The sequence below is a fragment of the Sapajus apella genome, unplaced genomic scaffold, assembly GCF_009761245.1.
Source record: "Sapajus apella isolate SASKATOON/1434 unplaced genomic scaffold, GSC_monkey_1.0 scaffold26, whole genome shotgun sequence".
NCBI lineage: Eukaryota > Metazoa > Chordata > Mammalia > Primates > Cebidae > Sapajus > Sapajus apella.
In genome coordinates, this window is record NW_022436966.1 from 12,353,646 (window position 1) to 12,368,472 (window position 14,827).

A 14,827-nucleotide genomic window follows, 5' to 3' on the forward strand; every position below is an offset into this window, starting at 1 on the left:
ATGGAAGCATTGCTTCCAAGAACTCAAATTTAAATGTATGTAATATATGCCTAGGAATTCTTCAAGAATTCTGTGAGAAAGATTTCATTAAAAAGGTAAATAACCTGTTTTTCATTATAGGTGTAATTACATGGAGATTTTCAGTTCTAAGACCAAGAATTCTTTCTTTTCTTTTTTGGAGACAAGACAATTCTTTTTTGGGGGGTTGGGGGGGGCAGTCTCATTCAGTTGCCCAGGGTAGAGTGCTGTGGTTCAATCACAGCTCACTGTAGCCTCCAGCTCTTGGGCTCAAGCAGTCTTCCTACATCAGCCTTCTGAGCAGCTAAGGCTACAGGAATGTACTACCATGCACACCCAATTTTTCAATCTTTTTGTAGAGGTAGAGTCTCCTTATGTTATTGTGCTGGTCTTGAACTCCTGGCCTCAAGTGATCCTCCTACCTTGGCCTCCCAAAGCGCTGGGATTGCAGGTGTTTGCCACTGCATCTGGCTAAGGCCAAGAATTTTTTTTTTCTCTTTTTTTTTTTTTGAGATAGAGTTTCACTCTTGTCACCCAGGCTGGAGTGCAATGGTGCAATCTCAACTCATTGCAACCTCTGCCTCCCAGGTTCAAGTGATTCATCTGCCTCAGCCTCTTAAGTAGCTGGAATTACAGGAACGTGCCACCATGCCCAGCTAATTTTTGTATTTTTAGTAGAGACGGAGTTTCACCATGTTGGCCAAGCAAGTCTTGAAATCTTGACTTTAGGCAATCTATCCAACTTGGCCTCCCAAAGTGCTGGGATTACAGGTGTGAGCCACTGCGCCCAGCCTTCTGTTTTTTGTTTTTGTTTTTGAGACAGGGTCTCACTCTGTCACCCAGGCTGGAGTGCAGTGGTACAATATCAGCTCACTGCAACCTCCACCTCTGGGCTCAAGTGATCCTCACACCTTAGCCTCCCAAGTAGCTGGGACTACAGGCACAGGCCACCATGCCTAGCTTCAAGAATTCTTATATTGAAAGGAACACTGCCATTCATATTCAACTTGTTTCACACAATTGGATCATTAAAATATTTTCTTAATTTTTTTTAAAACAAAAGCCTATCTCAAATTACTTTTTAATTGACGTATCTGAAAATAAAATGTGTATTCATGTATTTCAGTCATAAATGCTATTTAATTGAAGAAAAATATAGCAGTTTGTTTTCATTTTGCTGTTTAACCATAGCTAAGTGACAGAAAAATTCATTTCTAATCATATTTATCATTGTCCAGGAGATTACAGCCTTGTAGAAGGTAAATGATTTCACTGGGCACGGTAGCTCATGCTTGTAATCCCAGCATTTTGGGAGGCCAAGGCAGGTGGATCATGATGTCAGGAGTTCGAGACCAGCCTGGCCAACACAGTGAAACCCTGTCTCTACTAAAAATACAAAAATTAGCTGGGTGTGGTGGCAGGCACCTGTAATCCCAGCTACTCAGGATGCTGAGACAGGAGAATTGCTTGAATTCGGGAGGTGGAGGTTGCAGTGGGCCGACATCGCACCACTGCACTCCAGTCTGGGCGACAGAGCTAGACTCCGTCTCAAAGAAAATAAAAAAGGTAAGTGATTGAACGTGGGATTGCCTTTTGTTTTCTTCTGTCAAGAGTGCTATGTTTGGGTTTATTTTGTTTGAAAATTAGAAGGTGACCTAATAGAAAGCTATTTTGACACTTAATAGTTTATTCTGCAGATGTCACTCCTGGCTGTTTTGTTTCCTTGTGGTATTAGTCTTCAGGGTCCTAGTTAGGCAATATTTAATCTCAAGATATTTGTGAGTGTTCCACTGTCATGTGAAAGTTTGGAATTTTTGCCATGTCATCTACTGGATCAGAAATTCGTGTTATGAAGATTAGAGTAAGTGATATTTTCAGCAATTCCTGGGAATTTACACAATTGTAATACTTTTTTAGGTGTGCCAAAAGGTTGAGGCCTCTGGGTTTGAATTCACCAGCTTGGTATTTTCAGTCTCCTTCCCACCACAACTATCTGTAAGAGAGGTAAGGTCATTTGCATGCATAAAACTGTATGTGAAGTGCATGCTAGGAATTTTTCAAAAAATTGGAATGTAGTAATATTTCTTTATTATATTTTTTACATATTGTGTACATATTGAATGATTGAAGCAATTTATAGCTGCTTAATAAATACTTGTTGAATGAATAAATGACAAAAGGAATTAGTTTTGTCCTAACAAAGCAAGTGAGTTTGCCCTAGGACTGTCATCTTTTTTAAAGTCCCTCAATCAGTTGCAGACATTCATTATTAGCTCCATGTAAGGTATGATGGTCAGAAAAGAGATTTGACTAGGTTTCCGGAGATCTTTTGAGGTGGATATGTGCATTTTAGAATGGTCCTAGAATAGGGTCATTTCAATTATGATGAACCTTCTTCTTTCTGGAGTAAAATATAAAGATGGCATATCTTCTGGTCAATGACAAAAGGTAGAGAAATAGCCTTATTTTTAGAAACTGTTTTCTTTGTTGAGTGAAAAAAAAAGTTGTTACTGTAATATTCTTATGTGTCAAAACTGACATGAAAACATAAAGCTTTGTTAATACTGTTAAATGAAGTATAGTAAGAAACATCTGTAATCTCAAATTACAACCAAGGTTTGTTTGTTTTTTGTTTGTTTGTTTTTTGTTTTTTTTTGAGATGGAGTCTCGCTCTGTAGCCCAGGTTAGAGTGCAATGGTACAATCTCAGCTCACTGCAGCCTCTGCCTTCTGGGTCCCGGTTCAAGCAATTCTCCTACTTCAGCCTCCCAAACAATCATGGGTTCTAAGCATAACTGTTTATATTTATGAGATGTCTTTCCCCTAAGAAGCCTACAGCATCACCAGAACATTACATTGTAAACCCTCACTTTCTTTGGGTGAGCATGTTTATTAGCCCCAAATAAGCTGAAGATTGTTGAAGCTGGATGGAATGATAAAGAGCCGGAAGTGAAAGAGAGTAAGATGATTTTATATAGTATCTGTGTTGCTAACAAGACAACTAACTGAGCAAATGGAAGTATAAATGGGATGATGATGATGATATACTGGGTTTATAAACACTTAAAGTCATTTTCTAGTCAGTCATTAAAGCATTTCTCACTGATGTGTCATCTTCTGGTCCAATTTTGGTATAGAGAAACAGACTTCCAAAAGCTGAGTGACTCTCACTTTAGTGAGAGTTTTGAGTAACAGAAATAGGAATAAGAAGTATATTTTCTGAATGTGGTTATATATCTTACCACCAAATCCTTCCTCTCAAAGCTTATGTTTATATATTTCCCTAACCCTCAGAACCTGTGAATCAAAGTTTATATTTTTACATTAAGATTTGTGTTGTCCATTTTTATCACTTATTTGATAATTTTAACAATATTAATGTTACTATTTATGAGGTATTTATATTTCATATTAGAAACAGAAGATACTGTTTTTAAAAGTAGAATTATTCTGCTCAAACTCTAGTTTTTATAACTAATTTTAGCCAGAAAACTATTTAGCAGAAATATGTCACTGTTCTGATTATTGAAGAATTAATATATTTCCACAGTTGAGTGTGCTGTGTTTTACTGCTTTATTTGTAGTAATGAGTAACATATTTTACCTATTCATTTCCTAAGAATAATTAAAGAAATCATAGTTTTATATGCAGTATACTCTTTTCACATCCCAGATGTCTTCAGAAAATTATGTTTAAGGTTCGCTTCATGAGATTTTCTTTTATTATTATGTTACTTTGTCTTATTGGCATCTTTTAGTACTTCTTTGGAGTTGAGATATGCTGTGCAAGCCAGGCTGGATAGAAATTGCCTTTTAAACTATTTATTTGTTATACATCTCAATTAAAAGTAGTTACACATATCTTCAGAATATTCTGCATTTCGAATATAAATTCTGTGATTTCTCTAGTGCCATGTTCTACATATGGCTTTCAACTTAGACCTTGTAAATATCTCTACCTTAGAGCTTCTGTGGAACAAATATCAATATACTGCCCATAAAATTGATTGCTGTCAATTATCTCATAATTCATGCTAGAATATACAATTGAGTCCATTTGAATGATTTTATTTTTTCCACTTCTAAGAAGTAGATTATCACAGATATATTTAAAGCAAATAATATTTTATCAATCTGGTGGTATTTATTATATTCCTGCTTACAAAAGAAACAAGGGGTGGCCTCCAGTAAGGTTTTTTAAAAAATTAAATGGCCAGTTGCAGTAGCTCTTGCCTGTAATTCCAGCACTTTGGGAGACTGAGGTGGGAGGATCGCTTGAGCCTCAGAATTTGCATTTCTTGGCTGAGCATGGTGGCTCATGCCTGTAGTCCCAGCACTTTGGGAGGCTGAGGTGGGTGGATTATGAGGTCAGGAAATCGAGACCAGCCTGGCCAACATGGTGAAACCCCATCTCTACTAAAAATATAAAATTAGCTGGGTGTGGTGGCAGGTACCTGTAGTCCTAGCTACTTGGGAGACTGAGGCAGGAGAATCACTTGAACCTAGGAGGCAGAGGCTGCAGTGAGCCGAGATTGTGTCACTGCACTGCAGCCTGGGTGACAGAGCGAGACTCCATCTCAAAAAAAAAAAAAAAATGAAAGAGGATGGCTTATGTTTATAAGAACAGCAACCAGAAAACTAAAGCCACTAATGAATAGAAGCTTGTAAGAATTGCTAAGGAAGATTTATGTACTTAAAGTTATGTTTAGAGCAAGAAAAAGATGAAAAGGATGGATAGATCTGCTGTTTGGAACTGATAATGTACTATTGATACATGATACAGAGAAAGTAGGACTCTGAAAAATCTGTTTTGCTTCTGTCCTTTATGTCGAGGAAAACGATCTTCCTACTGAAAAGGAGTAGAGTGATCATTGGTAAGGGAGAATGAATGCTCCACATGGTAAAGATTTTCAAAATGGGTTCAGATGTTCAGGCCTGGGTGCATTGCATTCCAGTATAGCTTCAGAAAGAACTTGCGGGTGTCCCTGATGTTTTAGGGCTTTTAACCCATTTATGCTGGAGGTTGCAAATTTTTTGGTGAAAAATCAGACCTTAGTGATAACCTTGAGCAGTAGCATATAAATAATTCCTGCAAGCTTAGCGTTCTAATAATGGAACACTAGAAATAAATGGGTTAAAAATAGCAGCTTTTACAAATGACTGGAGACAGATAAAGGCAGTTGTAATTTTCCAAAGGTGAAGAAAGTTGGTTCTGTTAACTACCAACTGGTGAGCTTGACCCTGAAACCCTGGTAGGATTCTAGATCAGGAACTAAAAGAGCAAATTGTGGGCACTGAGCATAAGGAAGAATTGGTTGTGAGTACACTGAACAGATTCACTAAGAACAAGTCATGTCTGCATTATTTCTTCCTTTATAGGCTAGCAGGGCTGGTAAAGCAGGGAAATACAATAACACCAGCACAACTGGATTTTGGCAAGTCATTTGAATAGGTTTCTTTTTTATGATAACTTCCTAAAAGTGGCAGGGAGCATGAGGAGGATGTGAAGATAATTGGTTGGATTATGCCAGAGTGGCCATACCCAAAAGGAGTTGACTTATGATGAGTATCACACTGGGCAGTGTTTCTCCAAATGTTTACAGATCAACCATCTGAAATTGACTTGGGGAAAGACATTGAAAACAGATGACTGGGCCTTGTCTCAGACCTCCTAAATCATAATCTCTAGGGGTAGGGCACAGAAGCTCCTTGAATTTCTGTGCACATTGAAATTCGAGGATCACTTAGGTACACATTAAAATTCAAGGATCACTGAACTTCAGGGAGATTTCTGACGTGCTGTAGGATTCTTTTTATACTCTTTCCTCTTCATAATTTCTATCAGTGTTGATATAATGGGAACACAAATAGGTGTGCATGACACAGAGTTGAGAGTATAGCAGATAGACTGTTAGAATTAAGATCCAAAAAGATCTAGTTAGGGAAAATCTAACAAGATCAAATTTGTTTATGTATTTATTTATTTTGAGACAGAGTCTTGTTCTGTTGCCCAGGCTGGAGTACAGTGGTACAACCTTAGCTCACTGCAACCTCTGCCTTTTGGGTTCAAGCGTTTCTCCTGCCTCAGCCTTCTGAGTAGCTGGGACTACAGGTGCTTTCCACCACACCCAGCGAATTTTATATTTTTAGTAGAAATGAGGTTTTACTATGTTGGACACACTGTTCTCAAACTCCTGACCTCAGGCCTCGGCCTCCCAAAGTGCTGGGATTACAAGTGTGAGCCACCACGCCCAGCTGACAAGATCATATTTAACAGGGATGAATATAAGTTCTTATATTAGGGTTTTAAAAAACTACCAAGTAAAGGATGAGTCAAGAGTGGCTTAGAATCTGTGTTTACAGAGAAAGTATAGGTGTTTTAGTAAAGAACAGATAATGAGACTAATGAGACAGTAAGAATTAGGAGTATGATTAGGTAAACACTTTGGATCTTAGTCTAGATAGAAGTATAATATCTGGAATGAGGAGGGTGACAATTGTCTTTTACTTAATGCTGGCCATTCTTGGAATGCCATGTTTGTTGAAGCGTTTTACTTTAAAGCAACAAGGAAAAATGGGAAGACATTTTGTGTAGTCATGCCCTCATATCCAGAATTTATGAATGTGCTACCTTACATTTAAAAAAGGGATTTGGACCAGGCACAGTGTCTCGTGCCTATAATTCCAGAACTTTGAGAGGTTGAGGTGGGCAGATTATGAGGTCAGGAGTTTGAGAGACCAGCCTGGCCAAATCAGCTGGGTTTTAGTGAAACCCCATCTCTACTAAAAATACAAAAATTAGCTGGGCGTGATGCCACGTACTTGTAGTCACAGCTACTTGGGAGGCTGAGGTGGGAGAATCCCTCCAACCTGGGAGGTGGAGGTTGCAGTGAGTTGAGATTGTGCCACTGCACTCCAGCCTGGGCTACAGAGGGAGACTCTGTCTCAAAAATAAAATAAAAATAAAAAAGGGATTTTGCAGATGTGATTAAGGTTAAGGATGGGGAGATTAGCCTGGATTACCCAGGTGGACATAATCACTGGTCTGCAAAAGTACTTTTCCTGGCAGAGGTCAGGATAAGGAGATGTGATTACAAAATAATAGAAAGAGTGATGTAATGTTGTTTACTCTGAAGATGGAGGAAGGGAGCCATGAACCAAGGAATTCAGATGTTCTTTTGAAGCTAGAAAAGGCAGAAAACGAATTTACTACTTACAGCCTCTAGAAGGGAACACAGCCCTGCTGACACCTTGATTTTAACCCAGTCAGACCTGTATCAGACCTGCGACCTAAAGATAATAAATTGGTGTTGTTTTAAACCACTAAATTTGTCATAATTTGTTATAGAAGCAATAGAAAATCAATATACATCTAGAGGATTTAGTGCATTCAAAATGGTGGAGCCATCTGAAACTTGGTCACACAGGAGCCACTGCTGAAGGAACTTGGGTTATTTAATTTGGAGAATAGATGATTCAGTGGGATGAGTTTGCTTTCCTTAAATATTTGAGAGGCTTCCTTATAAAAGAGGAATTAGATTGCTTCAAGCATAGAATCAAGAGCTATTAAGAATTGAGAATTATCCAGAACAGGATAACAGGTTTCCAGAGATTTTCCGTCACTAGGGTGTTTAAGCCAAGGCTGGACAACTACAGTTGTCCCTTGATATCTGTGGAGGATTGGTTGCAGAAGGCCTGAGCCCCTCATAGGTATCAAAATCCACAGATGCTTAAGTTTCTCATATAAAATGGTATACTATTTGCATGTAACTTACATCCTTTTATATACTTTAATCAACTCAAGATTACTTATATAATACAATGTGGGTGCTATGTAAATAGTCGTTATGCTACATTATTTAGGGAATAATAACTGGAAAAAGTCTGTACCTGTTTAGTACAGATCCTTCCCCCACCAAATATTTTCTATCCACGGTTGATTGAATCCACCGATGCAGGATCCACAGATACAGAGTGCCAGCTGTACTTGGCCAAGATATATAGAAGGAAAGTGTGCACTATATAGTTGGTTAGACTAGAGATCTTAAGACTTTTCAACTCTAAGATTCTATATAGTTTTAAGAAAAATACTTAATATAGTGTTTATTTATTTGAGATGGGTCTCGCCCTGTCACCCACGCTGGAGTGCAGTGACACAATCACAGCCACTGCAGCCTTGACTTCCTAGGCTCAAGTGATCCTCCTGCCTCAGCTTCCTGAGTTACTGGGACCACAGGTGCATGCCACTATGCCCAGATAACTTATTTTTTATTTTTTTGTAGAGATGAAGTCTCTCTAAAGTGCCCAGGCTGGTCATGAACTCCTGGGCTCAAGTGATCCTCCTGGCTTGGCCTCCCAAAGTGCCAGTATTAAAGACCACTCACCTGGCCCTATAGTGGTTATTTTTTATTTTATTTTATATTCATGATTTATTCATCTAAACTTCTATACCATAATGCCACACAAAAACCATAGAACGAATGTCCCAGACATATGCTAATATTAGGCTAAATTTGTATTTATGGGAAAAGAGGATTCCATTAAGTCCTTTTAAAAGCTAAATGCCATCCTGGTCAACATGGTGAAACCCCGTCTCTACTAAAAATACAAAAAAAAATTAGCTGGGCATGGTGGTGCGTGCCTGTAATCCCAGCTACTCAGGAGGCTGAGGCAGGAGAATTGCCTGAACCCAGGAGGCGGAGGTTGCGGTGAGCCGAGATCGCGCCATTGCACTCCAGCCTGGGTAACAAGAGCGAAACTCCGTCTCAAAAAAAAACAAAAAACAAAAAACAAAAAACTAAATGCTTTTCAGTTTTAGTTCTTTTAGGTTCATCTTTACTAGTTGAGTCCAGTAGAGGGCAATATTGTACTATCAGTTTGGTTTATTGATCCCTTCTCATGGGTAGTATATGGGAAACAGTTTGCTTAGTCCATTGACATTAAATTTATATATTAAGTGTTACTTTGGATGAAACACCTACTTCTCAATATGCAACTTGATATGGTTAGAGTTTTGTCAAATCAAAACTTTTTTCTATCATTTACTATACTTTATATCGTCATACTTTGCAGTAAGCACTACAAATTATACACAACCCTAGAAAATTAGCTAAAAATAAAGGAGTACCATTTCTGCTCATCCAAGTGCTAACCAGGCCTGACCCTGCTTAGCTTCTGAGATCAGGCGAGATCAGGCACATTCAGGGTGGTATGGCCACAGGCAGCAGTACAATTTCTGTAGTAGCATTTTTTTATTTAAGAAATTGTCTTCTTTCTTTCTTTTTTTTTTTTCTTTTGAGGCAGGGTTTTGCTCTGCCACCCAGGCTGGCATGCTGTGGTGCAATCTCAGCTCACTGCAACCTCCGCCTCCTGGGTTGGAGTGATTCTCCTGCCTCAGCCTCCCTGAGTATCTGGGACTACCGGCACATAGTACCATGCCCAGCTAATTTTTATATTTTTAGTAGAGACGGGGTTTTGCCATGTTGGTCAGGCTGGTCTTGAACTCCTGACCTCAGGTGATGCACCTGCCTCAGCCTCCCAAAGTGCGGGGATTACAGGCGTGAGCCACTGTACCCAGCCTGAAATTGTCTTCTTAAATTCTGAAGAATGGATATTCAAATGATTTTGGATTTTTACTTAAATCTGTAGATTCTTAACTAATTTAGGATTATTGATCTCATTCAGAATCTGAAGAAAACAGTGAATTCCTTTGTCCTAAAAATGCACATACTAAAAATTTTGTATTTACAGAGGCCTCTTAAATTCTTAAGCCATTAGTCCTAGAATCTTTCTTAATTAGTAATTTCCCTTCTGTTATTGATTGTTGTTCTTACTTTTTCTAAAGGACAATATTTTTTCTAATTATATTTAGTTCATGAATAGAATGTAACAAAACTCCATTAACTTCAAGCATAGAGAGCTATATATATATTGTGTGTGTGCAGGCCTGAGCTGGCTATCTTTGTTCATTAACTCAGCTTTCTGATTTAGCATGTGTATTTTCTGCTTTTTGTCCATTTTTGCATCGCTTCTCAATTTTTATTTTGTATGACAGGCACTCTTCCTAAATCTGTGTGTGTTCTGTCTCATTCAGGACCAACCCAAGATCCATTTCATTCAATAAGCCTTTTCTGAGCTTACTAAGGAGTTTTCAGAATTTATACCCCTGATTTTTGGTTAGATTAGTTTAGAACTCCCTTCAGTTCCTATATGGTCCACTTATCCATGCAAAACAAGTTTGATTCCTCTAAACTTCTATACCATAATGCCACACAAAACTACTATAGAATGAATGTCCCAGACATATGCTAATATTGGGCTAAACTTGCATTTATGGGAAAAGAGCGTTCCACTAAGTCCTTGTAAAAGTTAAATGCTTTTGAGTCTTAGTTGTTTTAAGAACTGCCCGTTAAGAATCTTTTGGTAGGCTTTTCATGAGTGGGTTGGGAAATATATAGTAACCTTGCTAGTTTTAGGTACACAGGCTGCCACTTTTAAAACCATCCACAAGAAATGAGTGTGTTCATGCAGCAATCTACCCTATCTTATAAAAGGTATCTCCAAGAACTTGCCTTTGTGAATGTAACACTGTTGTATGAAAGTCTGTGTTATTAGAATCATGGAATCATAGATCTATATGAGATCTTGGTGATCAGCTAGAACAGGACTCCCCAGCTTTTTATGGCACTTACTGAAAAACGTCAATGTATATATGGTTGTGATTTGTCAGAGTGTTAGTCAGGCCACCACCCAAGTGTAAACTCATTTACGCCCACTGGGAATGTCTGATTGAGAGTCCAGGAGTTTCCAGCCTTTGTGTATAAGGGATCCCCTTTTAGTCTCTGACAGTTAATGGGTAGTATCTGTAGATTGGAAAGAAGATATGCTATGCGTGGGTAATTTTTTTCAGCTTCACAGATTGAGACCACTTCAGTAGTTATCACACTCATCCTCATTTAAAGAGGAGAAAACCAAGGCCCGTAGAGGTTATGTGATTTGCCCAGTGTGTCCCATTTATTGGAATCTGGATATGCCTCCCTGCTTCATGCTGCTGTTGCTTTTTAAGTTTTTTTTTTAAACCATACCATCTCTATGTCTTGTATATTTACATATGTTTTATTTATCTGACTGGCTCTATGGGTATTACCTTTTCTTAACTACTCCCCTTATTAATTCATACACACTCATGAACATCACTAAAGGTCAGAGGATCACCAGAGTGATGAATCCGGCAGAGCTGCTGTGTTAAGGAGAATATGAGACTAGACATGGGTACAGGTACAGGTTTAGGACTCTGTTACTTGATGCACCACTGAGATGTGTTCCAAGGGAGAAAGAATGAGTGACATGTGATTATTCAAGGTCTATATAGAACCCAAGCCCTGGTTGATATGTACAATTTGAAGTCCAACTATCAAAGAGTCAGAACAGATATTGAAGAGATCTAATAACTCATTATTGAGGTGCTGGCACAAGAAGCTCAAAAAATAAAGCACCTAGTCCCCAAGTCACTGTGGTATGCAGCAAGGAGGAACAAGTCTACTCATTCCTGTGAGGAGAAAGCCATAGTCAAGCAGGATTAGAAGCAAGCCTAATTCTAAAGACTACCACAATAATATAATGTATATTGGATTCAGGATTGCAGTTGGCAGGTTATCCAGACATATATTTTAATGCATCTCGTTATGGCATTGCTTTTTCTTTGGACTGAACCCACCTAAGTATAATGGAGGAGGAAGCAAGAAAGAAAAGAAGTTGCTATGGCTCATCCAGCAGTGTAGGTGATGGAAAGTAGGTGCATTAAGAACGTGAGATGGCCTCAAAGATTTGAAGTTTCTTTTTAAAATGTGTATAGTCTTATTCTTATGAATTGTCACATTTGACATCTTTGAAATTTACAATAAGAAATGATAATATAGCAGAATGAAAAAGAATACAAGATGAAACACATCCTTTTTTCTTAAAACGATTTCCCTGTGAAATGCAACATATTAGCACATTGCTACCTTCTAACTGTAGAGATCCTTATTAAACTATTTCTCCTCCATTAATATTTAGGACCATGTGGCTTAGTAGATTAAGTTGCCAGAAAAGAGAACTTCTAATTTAGACTCTTGACTATTTCAGGTTGGTTTTTTTTGTTGCACAGAACTGTCCTTTTATTCTGATACCACCACTATGTTTTAGACCTAGTAATTCTAGCTTACTAAGATATGATTGTTTTTTAAAAATTATTCATAACAGTGATAAGAAGCACATATGTATGTATGCATATGTATATGAAGCAGTTGTTTATATGTAAAACAGCCACACCACCATAATGTGTAGCTATATTTTAGAAGCAGCAAGATAAAACACCTTTGTCAGGAAAATAAGCCACCAACAGTTATTGAATATTTTTGTGACAGAGTGTGCTGCATGTGCTCTTTCATTTAATAATCACAACCCCTTAAAGTAGGTAGTGTTATCATCTCCATTTTACAGATGATGAAATTGAAGCTGAAGGTCACATTGCTGATAAATAGTAGAGCAAGGATTTGAGCTCTGATCTGTTAAACTCCAAAGTTTATGCTTTTTTTTTTTTTTTAGACAGAGTTTTACTCCGTTGTCCAGGCTGGAGTGCAGTGGCATGATCTTAGCTCATTGCAATCTCCACCTTCAGGATTCAAGCGATTCTCCTGCCTCAGCCTCCCAAGTAGCTGGGACTACAGGCACTTGCCACCTTGCCCGGCTAATTTTTTTGTATTTTTAGTGGAGACAGGGTTTTGCCTTTTTGGCCAGGCTGGCCTCAAACTCCTGACCCCAGGTGATCTGCCCACCTCGGCCTCCCAAAGTGCTGAGATTACAGGTGTGAGCCACCACATCCAGCCTTGGTCAGATTTCAAAAGGGTTATTGTCTTTTTGTGTTATAAATAGAGGGACTTAGCTTGGGTTTTGATCTGAGTATTATCTTTCTCCAAATGATGCAGTATCTTCAAGGTTGGGGAAAGGATTCTTGGTAAAAATATGAAACTAGGTCCCTTCTCTCTTCCTCGGCGCTGCCTACGGAGGTAGCAGCGATCTCCTCCTCGGCATCATGGCCGCCCTTAGACCTCTTGTGAAACCCAAGATCGTCAAAAAGAGAACCAAGAAGTTCATCCGGCACCAGTCAGACCGACATGTCAAAATTAAGCGTAACTGGCGGAAACCCAGAGGTATTGACAACAGGGTTCGTAGAAGGTTCAAGGGCCAGATCTTGATGCCTAACATTGGTTATGGGAGCAACAAGAAAACAAAGCACATGCTGCCCAGTGGCTTCCGGAAGTTCCTGGTCCACAACGTCAAGGAGCTGGAGGTGCTGCTGATGTGCAACAAATCTTACTGTGCTGAGATCGCTCACAATGTTTCCTCCAAGAACCGCAAAGCCATTGTGGAAAGAGCTGCCCAGCTGGCCATCAGAGTCACCAACCCCAATGCCAGGCTGCGCAGTGAAGAAAATGAGTAGACAGCTTATGTGCACATTTTGTGTTTAAATAAAACTGGCATCTTCCTTAAAAAAAAAAAATATGAAACTAGAACTCTTTTAATTATTTAACAAGTGTAATAGTTTAATAAGAGTAATGGTAAACCACCAGTTTATTTTGTGGTTCTCTGAAGTGATAACTTTGGAAATAAAAGTTAAATTACAATTTTAGCACTTTCTCATCACATTTGTGTTCAGGTTTTGTTATCAGATGACTGGAATAGGTGCAAAAGATGTTTTGAGTGAAATATTTTATTACATCCTTGAATACAGGAATTTCAAGTCATTTTTGTGAGGAGCTACTTTTAACTTTTTTTTTTCCCTTAGGAAGATTGATGCTTGTGTGTATGATGATGAATTATGATGGTGAAATTCCTTAATTGGAGGTGGAAGTTCCAATAAAGTTTTCAGCCATATCCTTTGTCATGGATATGTCCAAATGTCCAAGAAAAGGGGGGGGCTAGGTGCCAGGTGCTACCTTGAAGTCAGGCATATCCAACCTCATTGTCAGAAACCTCTTTCTTAAGAAATAGTACTACTACTTTCTTCCCTCCAAGCAAAAGGAAGGACCAGCAAAATAGTCTTTGGTCAGGTTTGTCAGTTAAGAAGTGTTGATTAATCGCAGTGTTTCAGCTTCTTCTCCTTTTTAAAATTAGGTTTTGCTGCTCCAAATATTGAAAGTTATTTTTACAAATCTCCCCTTTTAAATAAAACTGAACCTATTTTCCTCACTGATATTAATATAGGATCAATACTAAGTGGATATATTTTCTAGACTAGATATTATTCAAGGTCCCAGGTGGAAATGTTTAGCTGGGAATTTTGTCTTAAAAAAACTGAGTATCTTTCTCCTTGCCTTTACATTTATTATGCAAAGTTATCCAGTTTATCTTCATGTAATATGTACTTTCCAGTCAATTTGGACACTTTTATAATTTATAAAACTCTGATGTAAAAAACCGTAGTTGAGCATTGGATTGTCATTTCACAAGGCTACTTCCTTTCTATCGCATGTAGCTTTTGGTTTCACAATTAGTGTGTCAGAGATCAGCTGGATATATGGCAGTCTCCAGAGCCAGGGCAAGAGTGCTCAGCTGGTACTTGCAGAGGACTAGTTTGTTATCTTTAAGAATTATATGTATGGCAAATTAAAGAGTGAAATATTGCGTTCATTAAATTATAATTTGCAAGCTACTTGTATAAGTAAATGTTGTGGTATTGAGTATGATCGAAACCCTTGATTCTTTTTTCTGGTGGAATCTAAGTTTCTCTCTAAAGTGATTGTTAAAATATTACTGCCAGTAGCTGA

General features: G+C 38.3%; 1 protein-coding gene and 1 pseudogene across 2 annotated transcripts in view; both read left to right on the plus strand.

Annotated features, from left to right (window-relative positions):
- The first annotated feature begins 75 nt into the window (after positions 1–75).
- The window catches only part of PUS10 (pseudouridine synthase 10), a 63,528-nt gene continuing 48,776 nt past the window's right edge, over positions 76–14,827 (plus strand). Inside the window, exons 1-2 of the mRNA XM_032292045.1 lie at positions 76–95; positions 1,936–2,022. The gene's annotated coding sequence lies outside the window, so the exon portion shown is untranslated. The remainder of the gene's footprint in view (positions 96–1,935; positions 2,023–14,827) is intronic.
- On the plus strand, positions 13,029–13,560 carry LOC116560586 (annotated as a pseudogene). The gene has a single exon (XR_004273033.1). The product of XR_004273033.1 is annotated as a 60S ribosomal protein L32 pseudogene (transcript).